Source organism: Prionailurus bengalensis, chromosome C1, assembly GCF_016509475.1.
Source record: "Prionailurus bengalensis isolate Pbe53 chromosome C1, Fcat_Pben_1.1_paternal_pri, whole genome shotgun sequence".
NCBI classification, from domain to species: Eukaryota; Metazoa; Chordata; class Mammalia; order Carnivora; family Felidae; genus Prionailurus; species Prionailurus bengalensis.
The window spans coordinates 172,932,598-172,949,263 of record NC_057345.1 but is presented as its reverse complement, the minus strand read 5'-3'; positions in this window follow the sequence as shown (position 1 = coordinate 172,949,263).

Here is a 16,666-nt window from a genome sequence, read left to right as displayed (position 1 = left end):
GGAGGAGAGGGTGGTAAAGTTGAGGTATGTTTTCAGAACCCAGAATTTGGTTCTTACTCTATATAAGCTGGGAACCCAAGACAAGCTTTTCAGTAGAGTACTAATCGTTCTGACTTATATTTTAACAGGAACACTCTGATTGTTTCTATAAATATAAAGTGTGGAAAATAATATTATTAATAATTAAGATATGTGCTTTCCATCTGTTAGTTCATGTAATCCTCACAATTCAACTATCAAGTAGATGGGTTATCATTATCCCATTTTACAGATGAGGAAAATAAATAGTAGAGGAGTTAAATAACTTCCTCAAAGCTGCATAGCTAATAATTGATAGGCAATTTGGCTGCAGTGCCATGGTATTACTAATTATAATATGTTGGTGAGTATATTATATTTATTGGAATAAATATATTAATTAAGTATTAGGTAATACATATATTTATATTCTGAGGAATACCTGACATAATCTGTATACAAGACTTAGAAGAGAGGTCTGGCACATAGTGCTCAAGACATGTTAGCTATTATCATCTCCCTGTCTCATCCCTGAGCATTCACACCTTAACTTTTATATATATGCCATATGGCACCTGCTGTACTTACTTTAGTATTTATGCCTTCCCTTATCCTTGGGTGTTTGCAAACATTGTTTTATCTTTAACTTCCTCTCTACCTAGGCAATTTTAAAAAATTTTTTTATGTTTATTTGTTCTTGAGAAAGAGAGAGAGACAGAGCACGAGCAGGGGAGGGGCAGAGAGAGAAAGAGATACAGAATCTGAAGCAGCTCCGAGCTGTCTGCACAGAGCCCGACGTGGGGCTTGAACTCACAAACTGTGAGATCATGACCTGAGCTGAAGGTGGGGGTTTAACTGAATGAGCCACCCAGGCACTCCTACCCATGTAAATCTTAATCTTTCCTGGTAAATGTTCTAAGATATGAAACTCCTAAACCTGCTGAAAGACCATATGAGGCAATTTTGTATGTATTATCTTAGGCTCATACACTTTGTTTATAAAATTTATGAGTTTATTTAAATATTTTATATAATTGCATTCTGCAATAGTGGTAAGTTTCCCTTTAAAACAAAGCAGTAACCCCCTATGCTTGTAACTCATTTTTGAGTGTGTTTCACACACCTAAGATAAATGGAATTAAATGACCAATTCTCCTTCAAATAACAAATGGATTCATGGTGAAATTATGTCCCTACTAAAAAGTTAGTATTAAAAAAAATTAGTATCAATGTTAAGTTCAGACTTACTTTTTTGTGCATTCCTTTATCTGTATATATGTTTTTCTTAAGAAATTCTATCAACGTGATAAACTATGTAGAATTTTATAGAAAGTATGAGACAATATATTTATAAACTTCAAAATTAACAACTTTCTGTCACTTCCCTTAAAAGAACAGATTAGACTAAAAGAATAGAAATAATATAATAAATATATAACTAAATTTTTAATCAATAAATCAATCAAGACTTAACTCATTACCACTTCACCAAGATCTTAAGCCAAAGTTTTATTCAAGTAAACCTACCTCTTTCAAATACCACCTATATCAGCCACCTCAAAATATTCTGTTCAAATAAAATAGTATCATGTGATTTAATGTGCCTTATACATTTAGGTAAATATTATTCCTCATATAGACTAAAGAGCTGATGCATATTTGCATGTTTCACTATTCAATTGCTGTGATCATTATAACCAAAATGTAATGTAACATACAATTTTGTAATGTAACATACAAAATGAAATGTAACATACAAATTTAAAATTATGAAATACATTTATGTATAAGAAGCATTTTTATCTCCTCTAGATTGATATTTTATAAAAGCAGGATTAGCACTAGTATTAATTTAAGTTAGATCTACGTATTTACATTTTCATTTTATATCATTTGCCCCCTTTAACACTTAAAATTTTCAATATGAGCTTTCTTGGCTATATTGTAAATTCCATGTGGGAGGAAATATGTTGGTGCTATTTAATGTAGTATCCCAACACTAAACAGAATGCCTGTCCATAGTAGATCCTTAATAAATATGTTGAGTAAATGTGCAAATGAAAACATATGCCATGTTATTAAGTGAGTTGGGCCCCCCTCAATTTCATATATTGTAGCCCTAATTCCTAATATGACTCTATTTGGAGATAGGACCTTTATGTAAGTAATTAAGGTTAATTGAGATCATTAGGGTGGGACCCTAATCCAATAGGGCTGGTATCAGTTATAAGAAAAGGATGAGATAGCAGAGATTTCTCTCTCTCTCTCTCTCTTTAATTCCCTCCCTCCCTCCTTCTCTCTCCATGAACAGAGAGACCATAGGACAACATAATGAGAAGGTGGCTATCTACAGCCATCCACAGCAAGGAAAAGAGGCCTCACCAGAAACCAACCCAGATCTTGATCCTGGACTATTAGCCTCTGGAGCTATGAGAAAATAAATAAATGAATGTTGTTCAAGCCACCCAGTTTATGGTATTTTGTTATGATAGCCCTAGCAGACTAACACAGCCATCATCAACAAATTACATGTGTCTCTTTTTTCCCTTAGGAGTCATATTATTTTTAATGTATGAGGTTAAGGGCACCATTAAAAATATATTTTTATAAATACATATGTGTGTGTGTGTGTGTATGATATAAAAGGTATATTCACATTTCTCTAGAATTTATAAACACACTGAATATATAAACTTAATGTAAATGACCGTAACATATTCAAAATGCTTTGCATACTTATTAAACTCTTCTCATAATATCCCTAAGCATTACTGTATAAAAGTACTTTGGTTGTTTGAATCTGATACATTAGAAAATGACCCAGGCTCTAAAGGAAAATAAAACCAAAGTTAATCATTTTACTTTGTGTTGCTTGTAACCTCTAGTGTTTTTTTGTTTTTTTCTTTCTGAGCTGCAATGGACCATAAACTAAGAGGGAGTAATATTTTCTAAAATGGACTGCAATATGATATAGCAAGTTTACTCTAAAATCCCAAGAGACCTACAGATAAGAATAACGATTTTCACATAATAAAATGGAATTGGCGTGAAACAACATGAAATTATGAAACAACTGCCAAAGCTTTTATATTTTAAAAACCTGTATTTCACATTTGAATAATAAAACCCTCAGTAATCATGACAGTTAAAAAAGAAAATGTTGCTCTTGAACAATGAAGTAATTCTCAGAATGAGTTTAGGCCAAGGGCATCTGAGTAAAGTTTATTGATGTAGAGATACAAAAAAAATTATTATTTTATTTCACTTTTATAGAAAGGCTGTTTCCTATTGAAATATTTGCTATGGCTGTTAGAACTGGAATATCTTAGTTATTTGTATTTTTTTCCTAAAAAAATCAATGAAATCAATGGCCTATTTTATATTTACCAAGCAGATCACCAAAAATCAACTTTAAACTTTTATGGCCAGTGAATGTAAGAATATATTTTATTTGGATGAATTTTGCTCTCGTGCCACTAAGCCTTATGCTCTTTAAAATGAAACCATTTTTAGAGTGTGCATGTGCGTGTAAGTGTGTGTATGATTTATTTCTTTAATAACGAAATCTCTTCATATTTAACTATAAAATCCTCATTGGCTATGGAATTGATATTCTTCAATTTTGAGTAAGTTACATCTAACCAAAGAAGTATCTTTCTCTTTTACATACGCTATGATTCTGCTAGGTTCTATACACCATTTAAACACTTCACAAATATCTCAAATCTTAACCAAAAAATGTATTGGGTAAAAAGTATCTTCATTTCACACATAATTCCACTGGGGTAATATACTCAGCCTGCAAACCTATCTATCTAGCAGTGGTGATGAAATTAGACCCAAAAATATGTTATATCATATCCTAAGTGATTATCACAAGATACTAAACACTGATATCATATTGCCTTGCCTCTCATTTCATTTGAGGATTTATCATCATGATCAGTATAGTAAGATATACAATTTCTTTGAAATTAAATAATTTCTTTAATTTAACTTCTTTTTGAAAATTATGGTATTCAGTTTGTTTATTTATTAATTTCCTCCAAGCTTTAATTTAAATTCCATTTATTAACACATAGTGTAATATTTAGTTTCAGGTGTAGAATTTAGTGATTCATCACTTATATGCAACACCCAGTGCTCATAACAAATTCCCTCCTTAATACCCATCACCAATTTAACCCCTCCACCACCCACCTCCCTCCATCAACCCTCAGTTTGTTCTCTATAGTTAAGTCTGTTTTATGGTTTGCCTCTCTTATTTTTCCTCTATGTTCATCTGTTTTGTTTCTTAAATTCTACATATGAATGAAATTATGATATTTGTCGTTCTCTGACTTGTCTCTTAGTAGAACATTTCCTAGCTTCATCCACATGGCTGCAAATGGCAAAATTTCATTCTTTTTTTTGACTGATTAATATTCCATTGTGTATATATGTCATGTTTGCTTTATCTATTCATCAGTCTATGGACATTTGGGCTCTTTTCATAATTTGGGTATTGTTGGTATTTTGCCATATACATCACGGTACATATATCCCTTAAAATTAGTAGTTTGTAATATTTTGGTAAATACCTAGTAGTGCAATCACTGGGTCACAGGGTAGCTTCTATTTTTAACTTTTTGAGAATTCTCCATACTGTTTTCCAGAGAGGCTGCACCAGTGTTCATTCCCACCAACAGCGTAAGAGGGCTCTCCTTTCTTTTCATCCTCACCATCTGTTTTTTCTGTGTTATTAATTTTAGCTATTCTTACAGGGGTGAGATGATATCTCATTGTAGTTTTGATTTGTATTTCCCTGATGATGAGTGATGTTGAGCATCTTTTCATGTGTCTGTTAGAGACCTGTATGTCTTTGGGAAACTGTCTATTCATATCTTCTGCCCATTTTTTAAAATTTTGTTTGTTTGTTTGTTTGCTTATTTTTTGAGAGAGACAGAGTGCGAGTGGGAAGGGGCACAGAGAGAGGGAGACACAGAATCCGAAGCAGGCTCCAGGCTCTGAGCTGTCAGCACAGCGTCTGACGTGGGCCTCAAACTCACGAACTGTGAGATCATGACCTGAGCCCAAGTCGGATGCTTAACCACCTGAGCCACCCAGGCACCCCATTTTCGGCCCATTTTTAACTGGATTATTTGGTTTGGGGATGTAGAGTTTTATAAGTTCTCTATAGATTAGATACTAACCCTTTATCAAATATGTCATTTGCAAACATCTTCTCCCATTTAGTAGGTTGCCTTTTAATTTTGGTTGTTTCCTTCACTGTGCAGAAGCTTTTTATTTTGATGAAGTCTCAATAGTTTACTTTTGTTTTTGTTTCCCTTTTGTTGGGAGACATATCTAATTGGAAGTTGCTACAGCCGATGTAAAAGAAGTAACTGCCTGTATTCTCCTCTAGGATTTTGATGGTTCCCTGTCTCATTTTTAGGTCTTTCACCCAGTGTGAATTTATTTTTGTGTATGGTGTAAAAAAGTGGCCCAGTTTCATCCTTTTGCATGTCACTGTCCAATTTTTCCAGCACCATTTGTTGAAGATATTGTCTTTTCCCCATTGGATATTCTTTCTTGCTTTGTCAAAGATGAATTGGCCATGTATTTGCGGGTTCATTGAAGGGTTTTCTATTCTGTTCCTTTGATCTATGTGCCTACTTTTGTGCCAGTACCATACTGATCACTACATCTTTGTAATATAATTTCAAGTATGGAATTGTGATGCCTCCAGCTTTGTTTTTCTTTTTCAAGACTGCTTTTGCTATTCGGGGTCTTTTATGGCTCCATAAAATTTTAGGATCGTTTGTCCTAACTCTGAGAAAAATGCTGATGGTATTTTGATAGGGATTGCATTAAATGTGTAGTTTGCTTTGGGTATTAGTGTAGACATTTTAACAATATTTTTTCTTCCAATCCATGAGCATTAAATGTCTTTCCATTTCTTTGTGTCATCTTTAATTTCTTTCATCAGTGTTTTATAGTTTTCAGAGTACAGATCTTTCACCTGTTTGGTTAGGTTTATTCCTAGGTACTCAATTTTGGTGCAATTGTAAATGGGATCAATTCCTTGCTTTCTCTTTCTGCTGCTACATTACTGAGGTATAGAAATGTAATAGATTTCTAAACATTGATTTTGTATCCTATTACTTTACTGAATTTGTGTGAGTGTTCTAGCAATTTTTTGGTGGAATCTTTTGTATTTTCTATAGAGTATCGTGTCATCTGCAAATAGTGAAAGTTTTACTTCTTCCTTGCTGATTTGGATACCTTTTATTTCTTTTTGTTGTCTGATTGCTGAGGCTGAGACTTCCAGTACTATATTAAATAACAGTGGTGGGAGTGGACATCCTGTCTTGTTCTTGACCATAGAGAAAAAGCTCTCAGTTTTTCCCCATTGAAGATGATATTAGCTGTGGGTTTTTTTTAACATGACCTTTATTATGTTGAGGTATGTTCCCTCTAACCCTACTTTGTTGGGGGTTTTATCATGAATAGATGTATTTTGTCAAATCCCTCTTCTGCATTAACTGAAAGGATCATATGGTTCCTATTTTTTTCTTTTTTTTTTTAATTAATGTAGTGTTTCACATTGATTGGTTTGTGAATATTGAACCACTCTTGCAACCTGGGAATAAGTCCCACTTGACCATAGTGAATTATTTTTTTAATATATTGTTGGATTCAGTTTCCTAGTATTTTATTGAGAAATTTTGCATTTGTGTTCATCAAGGATATTGACTTATAAGTCTCTTTGCCTGTGAAGTCTTTATCTGGTTTTGGTATCAGGGTAATACTAGTCTCATAGAATGAATTTGGAAGTTTTCCTTACCTTTCTGTTTTGTTTTGTTTTGTTTGTTTGTTTGTTTGTTTTTGAATAGTTTGAGAAGAATGGATATTTAACATCCTTTAAATGTTTGGTAGAATTTTCCTGTGAAGCCTTCTGATCTGGGACTTTTATTTATTAGGAGTTTTCTGATACTGATAAAATTTCATTGCTGATTTTTGTTCTATTCAAGTTTTCTATTTCTCTCTGTTTAAATTTTGATAGTTTATATGTGTCTAAGAATTTATCCATTTCTTCCAGGTTGTCCAACTTGTTGGAATATAGTTTTTCATAATCTTCTAATTGTTTGTATTTCTGTAGTATTGGTTGTTAATTCTCCTCTCCCATTTGTGATTTTATTTGGGTCCTTTCTCTTTTCTTTCTGATAAGTCTGGATAGGGTGTTATCAATTTTAGTAATTTTTTCAAAGAACCACCTCCTGGTTTCATTAATCTGTTCTACTGGTTTTTTTTTTAATTCATTAAATTTTTTTTTAATGTTTATTTCTTTTTTACAGAGAGAGAGAGAGAGAGAGAGCATGAGTGGGGGAGGGGCATAGAGAGAGAGGGAGACACAGAATCTGAAACAGGCTCCAGGCTCTGAGCTGTCAGCACAAGCCTGATGCAGGGCTCAAATTCACAGACCGCAAGACCATGACCTGAGCTGAAGTGGGACATTCACCAATTGAGCTGCCCAGGCACCCCTTTTATAAAAATTTACATATCATTTACTTTTGCTCTAATATTAGTTATTTCTTTTTGTGTGCTATCTTTAGACTTTGTTGTTCTTTTTCTAGTTCCTTTAGGAGGAAGTTTATGTTGTTCATTTGAGATTTTTCTTGCTTTTGTGGTAGGCCTGTATGGCTATATACTTCCCCCTTATGACCACTTTTGCTGAATCCCAAATTTTAGACCATCACATTTCCATTTTCATTTGTTTTCATGGATTTTTTTAAAATTTCTTCTTTAATTTGCTTATTGACCCATTCATTCTTTAGTAGCATGCTGTTTAACCTCTATGTATTTTTGGCCTTTCCTGATTTTTTCTTGTGGTTTACTTCAAATTTCACAGTACTGTGGTCAGGAATATGTATGGTATGATCTTAGTCTTTTTGTACTTGTTGAGGCCTGAATTGTGACCTAATGTGTGATCTATTCTGGAGAATGTCACATACGCACTCGAGAAGAATGTGAATTCTGCTGCTTTAGGATATAATGTTCTGAATATATCTGTTAAGTCCATCTGGTCCAGTGTGTCATTGAAAGCCATTGTTTCCTTGTTAATTTTCTGCTTAGATGATCTGTCCATTCATGTAAGTGCATTGTTAAAGTCTCCTATTATAATTGTATTATTATCAATGAGTTCCTTTGCTATTGTTTTATATATTTGAGTGCTTTCATGTTGGGGCTATAAATATATATAGTTGTTAGATCTTCTTGTTGGGTATAGTCCCCTTTATTACAATATAATGTCCTTCTTTATCTCTTGTTACAGTCTTTGGCTTAAAATCTAGTTTGTCTGATATAAGTATGGCTATTTCAGCTTTATTTTGATGACCATTTGCATGATAAATCGTTATTCATCTCCTCACTTTCAATCTGCAAGTGTCCTTAGGTGTAAAATCAGTCTCTTGTAAGCAACATATTGATGGATCTTGTTTTTTTTATCCTTTCAGACACCCTATTTCTTTTCAAATTGAGTGTTTAGTCCATTTACATTCCAAGTAATTATTGATAGATATGTGTTAAGTGCTATTTTATTACTTATTTTGTTGTTTCTTGAGATTTTCTCTGTTCCTTTCTTGTATTTGTCATATTTGGTCTTTCCTTCCACTCAAAGAGTCCCCTTTAATATTTCTTGCAGGGCTGGTTTAGTGGTCACAAACTCCTTTAGGTTCTGTTGGTCTGGGAAACTCTTTATCTCTCTTCTGTTCTGAAGGATATCCTTGTTGAATAGAATATCCTTGGTTGCATATTTTTCCATTCTGTACTTTGTATATATCATGACCTTCCCTTCTGGCTTGCCAAGTTTCTGTTGAGAGACCTGCAGGTAGCCTTATGTGTCTTTCCTTGTAAGTTAAGGACTTCTTTTATCTTGCTGCTTTTAGGATTTTTATTTTTTATTGCTGTATTTTGCAAATTCAATTAACAATATGTCTTAGTGTCGTTCTGGTATTGTTGATTTTGATGCAAGTTCTCTGCACCTCCTGGATTTGGATGTCTATTTCCTTTCCAAGATGAGGGAAGTTTTCAGCTATGATTTCCTGACATAAACTTTTTCTGTCCCCCTTTCTCTCTCTTCTTCTGGGACTCTTATGTTACAAATATTATTACATTTGATGGAGTCACTGAGGTCCCTAAGTCTATTCTTGTGTTGCATAATTCTATTTTCTCTTTTGTTCAGCTTTGTAATTTTCCATTAATTTATCTTCTATATCACTTATTCATTTTTCTGCTTCTTCCTTTCTGTGTTCATTCAAATTTATTTTGAATCTCAATTATTGTATTTCTCATTTATGACTGACTGATTTTTAACTCTTTTATCTCTCTGAGATAAAGGCCCTCCCTGAAGTCACCCATTCTTTCCTCAAATCCAGTGAGTATCCCGATGATTGTTGCTTTAAATTCTCCATCAGGCATATTACTTATATCTGTTTCAATTAGATTTCTGGCCATGACCTTTTCTTGTTGTTTCATTTGGATTAACTACTTGGTCTTGGTTTTTTGTCTAAGTCTCTGTCTCTTTCTGTTTTAAAAAACATGTTATGTTTCCTGCTTCTGAGAGTAATGGCTTTATGAAGAAGAGGTCATATAGTGTCCAGGGTCTGGTACTTCAGGAAGTGTCTCTGGTATGTGCTGCATGTGCTCTGCTGCTGTGTTTCAGCTGCTCTATCCTTCAGGCCAGTTGTCTTCAGAGACTCTCCTTGCCTGCAGTGGGCAGTGTTTGGTCTTTGGCCACAGTGAAGTGATTTTAACTAGGTGGTCTCTGGTCTGCTTGTTAAATGAGACCTGGTGCTACTTCCACTAGAACTGAAACTTTGCAGTGCTCTCTGGTTGGGAGATGTGGTGTGGGTGTGGGTTTCTGCTGGTCTTCTGGGTTGGGGGCCTGCTGCCCTGAACTCAAGCACACTCGTCTGAGAGGTACAGTACCGGCAGAGTGCAAGGGGGCAGAACTTGGTGTAAGCAGGTTAGGCAGCCAGTGTCAGGGCTCTGCTGCTTTCTGTAGGTGGTTCTGTGCTTATGCTGAGGGGGAAGGAAATGGCACCAGCTGGCTCTTTTATTCCTAGAGAAGCATCTCTATGAATGCCACCTCTCACAGATGTGGTTCAAAAAGAGGGAACAATTTTCCCCTCTGTACTTTAGCCATTCCTCAGATCAAGCTGTCTGCCCAGGGGTTGCTTGTCTGTCTTCTCTGCAGAAGCGGGGCAGTACCCTCAGGGCCTTATCCCAGCTAACCCAGCTAGGTGTTTTTAAACACCAGGTTTCAAGTCCTGCTGGTTGCAAAAACTCACATTTTCACCAGCCAATGGCTGTACGGAAGTGTTCTCCTTGTGAGCATCCCTGTGTGTTTCTCTCTCTCTCTCTCTCTCTCTCTCTCTCCTTCCCTCCCTCCCTCTTTCTCCTATCTCTATGACCAGGGCTTCCTCACATCACAGTATTTGTGATCATTTCTCTCTCAAACCATGTCTCTGCACTTCTTACCTTCCTTGATGTGGCTTCTCCCCTCCTTCTAAGTGTGGAGTCTGTTCTGTCAGTCCTTAGGTTTATTTCTTGGGTATTCAGAATGATTGATGGTTATCTAGTTGTGTTCAAAGGATGACACAAGCTTAGGGCCCTCCTACTATGCCACCATCTTAGCTCCTACTTAAATAATTTCTTTATTTTTAAAATAAGCACATATCTCACTAACTACTCCTTTCTATATGCACATTTTGATTTTTCTTTTTTGTTTTGAATTTCCGTCCTCTGACTCTGGCTGACAAACACAAGGATAAGTGCAATAGTGCCTTTTAGTTTTCATCTGTATTTCCTATTATTTTACTACATCTACCCATATATACATTTTTATAAACATTATCAGTTATGATTGAGTATAAATTTGGTAAAAAGAAATTGCACATTTATTTACAGGACATTAGTCAAAACCATGAATTGTACGAAATGCAATAAACTGGTTGTATTACTAAGCAGAATTCGGATTTTTCTTTTATTTGAAACTATTCCTCCTGACTGCTTTGACATTATTAAATACTACCTTGATCCTGAAATAATATGAAGCACTTAAATATGGTAAAATATGAGAATATATTTGGAAAATTTACTTTTTATTAATGATTTCTTCCATTTTTATTTACTATTAATGTTTATTTATTTGAAAGAGACAGAATGTGAGCAAACATCTGTGTGTGTGTGTGTGTGTGTGTGCGCGCACACAAGGGAGAGGCAGCGAGAGAGAGAGAGAGAGAGAGAGAGAGAGAACCCCAAGCAGGCTTTGTGCTGTCAGCACAGAGCCAGATGTGAGCCTCTATCCCACCTTGTGCGAAATCATGATCTGAGCTGAAATCAACAGTTGTATGCTCAACTGACTGAGTCACCTAGGCACCCCTAATTACTTTCACATTTAAGTATTTAGGCTATTGTGTTCTTTGATTTCTTCTGCTTCTCAATAGATTTCCTTTAATTTAGAAAGTCTTTGGTCTGGTAATGATTCATTAAAATGAAAAGCTTCTCTGTTAGTGTAATTATACCATGTGGACATGCCTTTTGGTCATTTTTATTTCCTATATAGAGAGTAATCTCATTTGAATTTAGGCATTTTGAAGAATTTATTTAAAGCGTATAGGGTAAAAAAAATACTATAAAAATTCAGTTGGAAGTATCATCACATTGACTCATAATTTTCTGCTTCTAATTTATTTAAAATACCTTTGAAAATATATTAAAAATCTAACATCTCAAAACATTTCTAATAAATTTAAAACATTATTTTTGTCTAGAAGTATGAATCCTAATTATCTAAAACAGCTCCCTCCTCCTCCTCCTCATTCTTTCTCTTCTTCTTCTTCTTCTTCTTCTTCTTCTTCTTCTTCTCTTCTCCTCCTCCTCTTCCTCCTCCTTCTCCTCCTTCTTTTTTATTTATTAGTTTAAACAGAAGACTTCAGAAGCTGAACTGGTTTCTGATGTCATAAAAGTCTTTGGTGTCTTAAATACCTGTGTCTAACATAATAACCTATGACATCCAGTGTAATTTGAAGCTTAAATATGGATCCCCCTCCCTGATGATTGACATGTATTTCCTGGGCATTGTCCAGGAAAGATATAAAACATTAATATTTAGCTTTTTTGTCATTTGGCATAGAATAAACTTAAGCCAGTTTTTTTTTCTTTTTTTGAAAAAATGAAAATTTTCTATCCAGAACATTCAGAAGATGATACTAAGACTTCAATGATATTAAGACTTCATTCCATAATAAAAACTTTTCATTGAACAAATATTCATTGATGCTTACTCTACCAAATATCATGAGATCTAAAGATAAAACAATGAAGCTATACACTTATGAACCTTGCTGCAATTGAGATTATGGTATACTGAGAAAAATAGATATTGATCAATTAACAACATTTGATATGTATCAAATAACCTATGTGCTATGAAATGATTAACCTTCCAAAACATCAATATGATTGAGGAAATTGTTTTAAGAACATATAGGAAACAGCAAACTATAGTTTGATTAAATGATAAAAATATTTCCTCTACAATATGTACTTTCTAATCTTCAGAGAAAGCTCATCTGATTTTATTAAGCTCATACATCTTGGCAATTCTTTATCTATGTAATATATAGCCAAATATTTTATTTCATGAAACAACCTCAACTTAATTTTGGGGTATGTGCATGTGTGGGCATGTGTATGCATGTGCTTGTACATGTATTTATGCATGTAATTTTGTGATTGCAATATTTATTTTTATGTCAATTATTTTAATTCTATAATTTCATCTTATTATTTTTATTGTTCTAGTTTACTAGAAGTGGTATTCATAAGAAATGTGCTTTACAGTATCACTTAATGAAAACAAAAAGAAGTCTTGAATTTTCTTACTGAATGTTCAACTGTTGAATGGTTAGCAATTTCCATAAGCACTAAAGTGCTTCATATCAATTAGCAAGAGAATTGCCAAGAAGGAAATCATCTTAAATGACTGTCTTGGAAAAGACATAAAGTAATTCTTTTGCCTCTCTCCCATTTGGTCATTTTACCAAAGTGAATGCACTTAGAATACAACAGTGAAAGACTTCTGTTTCCACAAGCCCACAACTATGGTTGCTCAATTCATGCACTTGTCAACAGTGCTTTTATTCAGAAACATGTTTATTTTGTAACGGTACTAATAATACAAATGAATATAGATGGTATCAGTTCTCTATAACTGCTGAAGCAAACTATCTCAAATGTAGTAGCTTAAAACAATACAAATTGATTATCTTATAGTTTGGGAGGTCAGAAATCTGAAGTGGGTCTCACTGGGATAAAATCTAAGTGTTGTCAGGACTGTATTCCCTCTGGAAGTTATTAAGTGAGACTCTAATTCCTGTATACCCTCTTCCCCTGACTCATGGCCATCTTCCTCCATCCAGTCACTTGCCTCCAGTCAGAAGTAGTGGGTTAAGTTGCTGTCACAGCACATCACTCAGACTCTGACTCTGCCATCTCCCACCCTTTTCCACTTTTAAGGACCCTTGTGATTACATTGGTTCCACTAGGATAATTCTGGATAATATCCCTATTTTAAGCTCAGCTAATAAGCAAACAATGCCATTTGCAACCTTACTTCCTCTTTGCCATATAACCTCACATACTCCCAGGCTCTGAGAATTAGGAAGTGGATATCTTTGGTGACATTTATTGTTCCTACAAAATAGAGTAACTGTTAAATCCTAAATGAATTACTCATATTAATTCAGTGTATAGATCAAAGATTTATTATTGGTACAACTATGTGTGATGATTTACATGACAGATAATAAAGCAAAGTATTTCTTTGATAACTTATTTAGGTGTATTCCACATAGTGAAAGAAATTAAGAGAATTCTGATCTTGTAGGATTTGTGGTTCAATGAACAAAACCATTTGCAAAATGCATACATAAAATCCATAGTACATTTATAGAGCATTTAATTTTTTTCAAAATATTTTAACAGTCTTTGGCCCCATTCATTTAGTCCTTGAAGAAAAGAAAATGAACAAGCAAGAGAAAGTATTACTATCTCATATTATATATATAAAAAATGGAAATTCACAGAGTTTAGGAAACTGACAATATTATAAAAAGGTAAGATTTAATCTTTCAGACCTTCCACAAAACTCATTCTGTTAAAAGCTGGGTCTAGTAAATACTTGGCTGGCCTTACTGTCAATTTAATCTCTTAGAAGCTAGACAGAACGATGAGGGGAATTGCTACTCTATACTTAATTCCAACCAATAAGAAGTAACTGACTGGCAGCGAAGTTGAAATGACAGAAAATCTGGAAGAGGTTCAATTCTAACTCTTAGAATTTGTTATTGTCAAGGTTGGTTACTTGAGTGTAGTAAAATACACAACCTTCAAAAAAAGTTTTTAGTTTTAAATGATAAGATGTAGTTAACAATACAAGTAATTATTATAGTTTTTGCATTTACAGGGAAATATAGGGTTCATTAATAGGAAAATGTTAATAATAATGAATTGCTTTCAGAAAGACAGTTCTATGGATACAGCCACAAATGATCCTAAGAGAGAGAAAATAGTAAGGACAACTGAAGAGTTGAGATACTGAAATAAAAAGCATAAAACACAGAATACAGAGCATGATAATCAAAGTTTATAACAGATTGTCATAAACTTATAAAAGTAGATTTTTAATGCAAAACTAGTATAAAATGATCCTTGTGAAGAAGTATTAATTTAAATACAATGATCTTTTCAATTACCTTTACTATGAAACAAAAAAAAATACTAAAAACAAAGCCCAGTTTATTTACTTTATTCACCACACTTATCACTAACAAATGAGCAAAATATTACTCAGGTTTTTAGCTTTTTCTGGCCAGGTAGATGGCCACCCAGATGATAAAAGGTAGATTCAACTTTGGTAATAGTGATATGAAGTCAAAGTAGTAGAGGTTTTAAGAAAGGATATTTTTAGAGAGCACTTAGTTGCTCTATAAAAATGCAAATTTCTGGCCTGGATGACATCCATTCAAGAATGCTGGAAAGAAATTGAAGAGGAAATCTCTGAATAGCTGTCAGTTTTCTTGGAAATATTAAGATAAAGAGAAGGGCTGGGAGATAGGATGGAATTATGTCACAACTTTCATAACAGAAATAAGGTGACTTTTCCTAAATTAAAGAACGTGATGTAGGCTAAGGTAATATACTACAGCATTATTATTTAAATTTGATTTTATCATTTAGAAAACAATGCTTCTTTAAGAGACAAAGTTTCACACTAGTAAATGCAAATAAAAGTAACTATGTAATCTTTATAAGTGTTCAACTCAAAACAGAATAACACAAAGGATAGAAAAAGGAGATGGTAATAAATATACTATTCAACACCTAATTAAAATGGCACACTGTTGTACCAATCTGATTATTTAGAATACAAATCAGAAAGCATTCCATGGGAAAAAGTGGTATAAAAAGCCAAACTCCAATACAGTAGTCTTTAATTTTTCATTCTGTGTGCTTATGTATTGTTGAATTGTGATACTGAACATGTATTCTTATTTAAAGAGTTATTTATGATAAAAAAATAACAGAAATTGTCTTAGATTAAAACATTTCATAAAACTACAATGATTAAATCTCTACGATATTGATGCTACAAAAAACAAACTAGTAATTACAAAATTGCAAAATAATGAAACACACCATTTTAATATAACATTTGGAATCTATAGAGATATTGTGGTTATTCAAAATGTAATGCTAGAAATACTGCTTATGAATTTGCAACAAAAGTACTTGGCTGCTTTTCAATTATCAAGCCAGAATCAAATGCTAAATTTGTTAAAGTACTAATATAAAATGAATAAATAAATGATATTCATTGTAAAATAAAATACACATGAATGTTTTTATAAAGTTGGAATAGGGAAAGTTTTTCTAAAATGATAGTAAGGTAATAGCATCATTTATATCTATAAGGTTGATTTTCTTCCATCAATATTTAATAGAAACCTAATATGTAACAGGCAATAATTCCTGGGGATATCATAATAAACAAAAGAGATATAATCCCTGATTCATTACCTTCCATGCGATTCCTAGACTGAGGAATGTGGGATATGCAGGAATCAGAGACAGTCCTGGAAAAAAATATTTTGAAACTTGCTGTGGCTAACATGCCCTAACCTATAATATTGGAATCTATTGTTTGTCATTAATGTAACTTTATTTTCAAACATGTTAGAAAACACTATTTACAACTGTGTAGGTCCACACTTCTCTATAACACAATCATACTGTTTCTGTAAAAGTAAAGTAAAAAATTACATAAGAATTTTTGAAAGTTGAGTCTCTAGGGGAGCCTGGGTTGCTCAGTCAGTTGAGCATCAGACTCTTGATTTCTGTTCAGGTCATGTTCCGAGGGTTGTGAGATAAAGTCCTGTGTCAGGCTCCACCCTGAGCATGAAGCCTGCTTGGGAATCAATCTCTCTCTCCCTCTCTCCCTCTCTCCCTCTCTTCCTCTGTCTGTCTTTCCCTCCCCTACTCATGTTCTCTCTCTCTCAAAATAAATAAATAAACATCAAAAAAAAAGTTGGGTGTCTAGGAA